At 47.1% G+C, this 7731-nt stretch overlaps 1 pseudogene; it reads left to right on the top strand.

The window, feature by feature from the left end:
- Positions 1 to 5724, top strand: part of LOC127569631 (tubulin alpha chain-like) — a 47154-nt pseudogene extending 41430 nt beyond the window's left edge.
- The last annotated feature ends 2007 nt before the right edge of the window (positions 5725 to 7731 follow it).

Raw genomic sequence — 7731 nt, forward strand, 5'->3', positions numbered from 1 at the left:
TAATTTAAAATGAACAACACACTCTAAAAACTCTTATCAGCCAATAAAGATGAACTACTGATCTCTCAGTCTACCTCATCATAGCCCTTGCACCTTATTGTCTGCCTGCACTGCACTTTCTCTGTAACTGGAACACTTTATTCTGCATTCTATTATTGTTTTCCCTTGTACTACCTCAATGCACTGTTGTAATGAATTGATCTGTCGGGATAGCACGCAAACAAAAGCTTTTCACTGTGTCACAGTACATGTGACAACAATAAACCAACTACCAATGACCAGTATGCTTGGCTCAATTACAGGTAATTACCAAGGAGGACTGCAGTACAGGCAGTCCCTGGGTTACAAACCCCCGATTTATGGACACCCCTACATTTGAATGAACTTAATTATTAAATTCAAAAGTCCGACCTACGTACATACGTTTATTCCTACGGACGGCAGAACTGGTTTTCTCTCTCTCTCCACTTTTGGTAATTGTTCTCTCTTATCAGTCTTGTGTGCTTTTGATGCCGTTCATTACACCACTGTGAAGGTGTGGTTACCATATCGAGTGATTTTTTTTGTGTATCTTCCAACTCACGGACAAAATCGACATAAGGACGTTTGTAAAAACAGAGCCCTGTACTAGTCTACTTGAAAGTAATCTGGCTTGGCTAATGCAATCTGCACACTGTGCATATATAAACAGTCAGCCTACATGCCAATGTTGTTGACATTTACTTATCAGTTATGGCTAATCTACAGCTCAGCAATTACATTTTCTCAATGGCTAATTTGAGAGAGAGTCATAGAGTCATACAGCATGGAATCAGGCCTTTCGGCCCAATTGGTCCATGCTGACCATTATGCTAGTCCCATTTGCCTGCATTTGCCCCGTATCCTTCATCCATGATGCCTTCTCATGCCCTCTCCTAGCTCTTCTAAGTCCATTCTTAAGCTCCCTCCTAGCTACCTTGTAACTCCCCAGAGCCCTGTCTGATCCTTGCTTTCTAAACCTTAGGTAAGCTTCTTTCTTCCTCTTGACAAGATATCCTATGTTTCTTGTCAACCATGGTTCCTTGGGCTTCATATTGGGGGGGGGGGGGGGGGAGGTCTGTAGAATACTCCCAATAGAGTGATCGCTCCCTTCCTGTTTCTGACTTCCACCCACACTGACTCAGTAGACGATCCCTCCAGGACATCCTCCCTTTCTACAGCTGTGACACTGTCCCTGATCAGCAAAGCCGCTCCCCGACCTCTTTTACCTCCGTCCCTGTCCCTTTTGAAACATCTAAACCCCGGAATATCCAGCAGCCATTTTAAATTTTTAAAAAAATTTTATTTACGGCGTGGTAACAGACCCTTCCGGCCCAACGAGTCCGCGCCGCCCATTTTAAACCCCCATATTAACCTACCCGTACGTCTTTAGAATGTGGGAGGAAACCAGAGCATCCAGAGGAAACCCACACAGACACGGGAGAACATACAAGCTCCTTACAGACAGCGACGGGAATTGAACCCCGACCGCTGGCGCTGTAATAGCGTCGCACTAACCGCTACGCTACCGTGCCGCCCATCCTGCCCTTGTGACAGCCAAGTCTCTATAATGGCCACCACGCTGCAGTTCCATGTACTTACCCACGTTCATCACCCTTGTTCCTGATACTTCTCGCATTAGACACTCTTCAGCCCATCCAACTGACTGCAATTTTGCCCTTTCAACTGTCTATCCTTCCTCACAGTCTTTCTACATGCTGCATCTACTTGTACACTAAATGCACCAACCTCTGACCTATCACCTGGGTTCACATCCCCCTGCCAAATTAGTTTAAACCCTCCCCAACAGTTCTAGCAAACCTGCCCGCAAGAATATTGGTCCCCCTCCAATTTAGGTGTCACCTGTTCCTTTTGTACAGGCTGTACCTTCCCCAGAAGAGATCCCAATGATCCACAAATCTGAAACCCTGCCCCCTGCACCAACTCCTCAGCCACGCATTCATCTGCCAAATCAACCTATTCTTACCCTCGCTGGCACGTGGCACAGGCAGCAATCCAGAGATTACTACGCTTGAGGTCCTGCTTTTCAGTTTGCTACTTAGCTCCCTATATTCCCTCTTCAGGATCTTGTTTCTTTTCCTACCTATGTCATTGGTACCAATATGTACCACGACCTCTGGCTGTTCACCCTCCCCCTTCAGAATGCTGTGGACCTGATCCGAGACATCCCTGACCCTGGCACCCAGGAGGCAACATACCATCTGGGAGTTTCTTTCACACCCACAGAATTTCCTGTCTGCCCCCCTTACTATGGAATCCGCTATCACTACCGCTCTCCTCTTCTACCTCCCTTCCCTTCTGCGCCATACGACCAGGCTGAGTGCCAGAGACCTGGCCACAGCGGCTTTCTCCTGGTAGGTCATCCCCCCCAACAGTATCCAAAGCGGTATACCTGTTATTGAGGGGAATTCTACACTACCTGCCTATTCCCAGTCCTTCTCCTGACAGTCACGCAGCTACCAGCCTCCTGCAGCTTAGGAGTGACTGCCTTCCTGTAGCTCTTATCTATGAACTCCTCATTCTCCCGTAGGATCCGAAGGTCATCCAGTTGCATCCCCAGTTCCCTAACATGGTCTGTAAGGAGCTGCAGCTGGATGCACCTCCTGCAGATGTAGTTATCAGGGAGACTGGATGTCTCCCAGAGCTCCCACATCTCACAAGATGAACACACCACTGACCCTGGAGCCATTCTCACTACTCTAGTCTGTCACTAAAGGAAAAATCAAAGAACAAAAGAAAGAAACTTACCAGAGATTTACCTTAGCCTCCGCCTCCTCTCGCCAAAGCCTCAAGTGCTCCACTAACCCTGATCTGCTCCCATAATGGCCGCTTTGCTTATATACCTACCTTAATTTTATTTGCTGCTGTTAATTAGCCAATCAGCTAGTAACTATTTGCAAATGTGCCTCTTTTAGACTCTTGCAAGGTGAAACTCACGAGCAGAGACACAGAGGCTTACCTCTTTTCAACATTCCTGTTCCAAATCTGGCTCCAACTCCTGACTCTACAAGGTGAAGCTCAAAAGCACACGCACAGAGACTCACCACTTTTCAAAGCTCCCGCTCCAAATCTCGCTCCAACTCCCAACTCTGCGAGGTGAAATTCTTGTACCTCTTTATGATCAGTTTCTAATTGTAACTTGGTGTTTTCTATTTATTTCCAGCGTGAATGTATCTCCATCCATGTTGGCCAGGCTGGAGTCCAGATGGGCAATGCCTGCTGGGAGCTGTACTGTCTGGAGCACGGTATCCAGCCGGATGGACAGATGATAGGAGACAAGGGTCTTGGAGGAGGAGATGACTCATACACTACATTCTTCAGCCAGACAGGAGCTGGCAAACATGTCCCCAGGGCTGTGCTGGTGGATCTGGAACCCACTGTGATAGGTTAGTGTTGGGTTGTTAGGCATTTTTTAAACCATTTGATTTCATTTTTCTGATCTCTCCATCACCTACCATTGCGCGGTGAGACATTAAACTTACAGCTGGCACTCTGCTGTTATCGTAGAATCACAGAGATGTTATAGGACAGGGCGCACTGAGTCCACACCGCCCACCTCACCACCCATATCATGCTCGAACCAGTCACTCGAACATTCCTAACTCAGTTGCAGCTCAAGCGGACGTACAGTTATCGTACTGAGTGATTTCTTCAAACTTACGGACAAAATGAACTTATAAAGTCTGTTAAAATAGAACCCGTTCATAACCTAGGAACGGCCTGTAAATAGAAACAGGAGGAGACCATTCGGCCCCTCTTCCCTGCTTCAATAAGATCGTGGCTGATTTGGAGACACAAACCCTTTGTGGGCTTGTGTCTTCAAAGGTAGGGCTTTGTGTTCCTGCTTATCCCCCTCCAGCAGCTGTCTCCTATCTTCACCCTCCCCTCTCCCCACCTTGCTCCACCTGCCTCTCCATATATTTCCTTCCCTCTCATTGTCTGCCTCCATCTATCATTCACCTGCCACTGTCTCCCAGCTCTACCCCCGCTCACCTCCCCTACCTGGCACTACCTGCCTGTCATCTCACACCCCTCCTCAGTCCACCAGTCACCTCGGACTCCCTTCTCACCACTCCCCCTCCCTTTATACTGGCCATCTTGCCTATCCACTCTCAGTTCTGATGGTTTCGACCCAAAAAGTTGACAATTCCTTTTCTCCTACAGATGCTGCTTGACCTGCTGAGTTCCTCCAGCAGATTGCTGGTCATGGCTGATTAGTTTACTTCAGCACCACTTTCCTGCACTAACTCCATTCTCTTATGCCCTTAATATGGATCAATGCTTTTGCTTTCTAACCTGACCTCCGTCTACCACTCTGAATTCCAGATGAGGTCCGTACTGGTACCTACCGCCAACTGTTCCATCCTGAGCAGCTCATCACTGGCAAGGAAGATGCTGCCAACAATTACGCCCGTGGGCACTACACAATTGGCAAGGAGTTGATTGATTCTGTTCTGGATAGGATCCGTAAACTGGTGAGTGAGGGCTTTCTATTACATCGGCAAGCACAGTAATCACTACAAGGTTCCTTGCTATGTCGGATGGTACTGTCAATTATGTTTTCTTCACAGGCTGACCAGTGCACAGGTCTCCAGGGTTTCCTCGTCTTCCACAGCTTTGGTGGCGGCACTGGCTCTGGTTTCACCTCTCTGCTGATGGAACGTCTCTCTGTTGACTTTGGCAAGAAGTCCAAGCTGGAGTTCTCCATCTACCCAGCTCCACAAGTCTCCACTGCAGTGGTCGAACCCTACAATTCCATCCTGACCACCCACACAACCCTTGAGCATTCAGACTGCGCCTTCATGGTAGACAATGAAGCCATCTATGATATCTGTCGCAGAAACCTGGACATTGAACGTCCAACTTACACCAATCTTAACCGCCTCATTAGTCAGATTGTGTCCTCCATCACAGCCTCCCTTCGCTTTGATGGTGCCTTGAATGTTGATCTGACAGAGTTCCAAACCAATTTAGTCCCGTACCCACGTATCCACTTCCCTCTGGCTACCTATGCCCCTGTGATCTCAGCTGAGAAGGCTTACCATGAACAACTCTCTGTGGCTGAGATCACCAATGCCTGCTTTGAGCCAGCGAACCAGATGGTGAAGTGTGACCCTCGCCATGGCAAGTACATGGCTTGCTGCCTGCTTTACCGGGGTGATGTGGTGCCAAAAGATGTCAATGTTGCCATTGGTGCCATCAAGACCAAACGCAGCATCCAGTTTTGTCGACTGGTGGCCCGACTGGCTCAAGGTTGGCATCAACTACCAGCCTCCCACTGTGGTGCCTGGTGGGGACCTGGCCAAGGTGCAGCGTGCGGTGTGTATGCTGAGCAACACCACTGCCATCGCTGAAGCTTGGGCACGTCTTGACCACAAGTTTGACCTGATGTACGCCAAGCGCGCCTTTGTGCATTGGTATGTTGGGGAGGGATGGAGGAGGGGGAGTTCTCCGAGCCCGGGAAGACATGGCAGCCTTGGAGAAGGACTACGAGGAGGTTGGCATTGACTCGTTTGAGGGTGATGAAGAGGGGGAGGAAGAGTATTAATTAACACTTCATAATCAACACACAATCTGAAAAATGAGGCTCAATTTTATTTCTTAACATTCTGAAAGTTCACAAGATGGTATGACTATGCTGGACTTTTATTTTCTGATATTTAGTAAAAGAATATTTGGAGCCAACACTTGTCACAAGTTTTTATTGTCTTAGTTTGAATTATCTCGGCGCTGTCGATCTGATGTTTGTCGGGTTTAAGAGATCCTCTCCTAAATTGGGAGCTGGGCACACTGTTCATTTGGCATCTGTGCTCTGCCAACACCGGTAGTTACATGATCCAGTTTCACAAACACTTGCTTTGTCAGTGTGAAAGACCAGGCTGTAAGACTGGCATTCCCAGTGCTGTGCTAACAGAACGTTGCACTGTCACTGTTTTCAGAGAGCACATTAAGATGCAGCCTCTGTTTTATTTTCACATGAAGGGAGAAGGTCACATGCAACTTCTAGAAGAGGATCCTGATATCCAGCAACTATTACAACAGAAAAAAACCCTGGTGTAATTGGTGTTTGTACTGCCTGCTCGGCTTCCCTATTTTACAACAAAGACAGCACTTCAGAAGTAATTGACTGAATCACTCTGGGATGCCACAAAAGAGGCAAATAAATAAATGTACCTTCTATAAAAAAGTAGGAGAAACATCCACCAAAACAATGTGGAATGTATCCACTGGAAGCTCTGTAATGAGGCCATTTAGAAGCCACGCATATTCACTGGGTGTGTCAGACTAACTTGTTCAGTAGCACTGGGTCAGAAGATCATGGGTTTTAGCTTCACACAAGCACATAACCCAGACCGAGTCTCCAATGTGGAATTGAAGGAGTGCTGTTTTGCCCTTTAGATAAAACATTTAAACGAGGCTTCATCTGCTATTCCAGCCATTCAGTTGTATATTTAAAAATCTCCCATGACACAACAAGGAGTAAATGTTCCCTCATTTGCCTGGAATAGGAATGGGATTAACACAGGGACAAAAATAGCACTATGTCCTCCAAATTCAATTTTACCCGGATCATAAATCATTTCCAGTAATTGCACATTTACAAAATTAGACCGGGCACTTCCAGTCACTATTCACAGCAGCCTGGCCTTTCGCCGCATCACACATGCACCTAATGCTTTCATGATTTGTGCAGCGCTCATTTTGGCCCTCCTGCTGTGAAATGGAACTCAAAGCTCCACAGATTATAAAATACATAGAACAGTACAGCACAATACAGGCCCTTCGGCCCACTATGTTGTGCCGACCTTTATACCTCGTCTAAGACTATCTAACCCCTTCCTCCCACATATCCCTCTATTTTAAATTCCTCCATATGCTTATCTAGTAACCTCTTGAACTTGACCAATGTACCTGCCTCCACCACCGCCCCAGGCAGCGCATTCCATGCCCCAACCACTCTCTGGGTAAAAAACCTTCCTCTGATATCTCCCTTGAATTTCCCACCCAATACTTTAAAGCCATGCCCTTTTGTATTGAGCATTGGTGCCCTGGGAAAGAGGCGCTGGCTGTCTACTCTATCTATTCCTCTCAATATTTTGTACACCTCTATCATGTCTCCTCTCATCCTCCTTCTCTCCAAAGAGTAAAGCCCTAGCTCCCTTAGTCTCTCCTCATAATGCACACTCTCTAAACCAGGCAGCATCCTGATAAATCTCCTCTGCACCCTTTCCAACGCCTCCACATCCTTCCTATAATGAGGCGACCACAGCTGGACACAGTACTCTAAGTGTGGTCTAACCAGAGTTTTGTAAAGCTGCATCATTACTTCGTGGTTCTTAAACTTGACCCCACGACTTATGAAAGCTAACATCCCATAAGCTTTCTTAACTACCCTATCCACTTTCATGGATCTGTGGATATGGACCCCCAGATCCCTCTGCTTCTCCACACTACCCAGAATCCTGCCATTAACTTTGTACTCTGCCTTGGAGTTTGTCCTTCCAAGGAGTACCACCTCACACTTCTCTGGATTGAACTCCATCTGCCACTTCTCAGCCCAGCTCTGTATCCTATCATTCATTGTGGAAGAACACTCAATTGAAATAGGAGGAGCACATTACACTAATTCATGCTTTTGTTTGCTTCCCTAAAGGGGACTTTGCTAACATTGGGACATCTGACTGGGCAGCT

The sequence above is a fragment of the Pristis pectinata genome, chromosome 1 (assembly GCF_009764475.1).
Source record: "Pristis pectinata isolate sPriPec2 chromosome 1, sPriPec2.1.pri, whole genome shotgun sequence".
NCBI lineage: Eukaryota > Metazoa > Chordata > Chondrichthyes > Rhinopristiformes > Pristidae > Pristis > Pristis pectinata.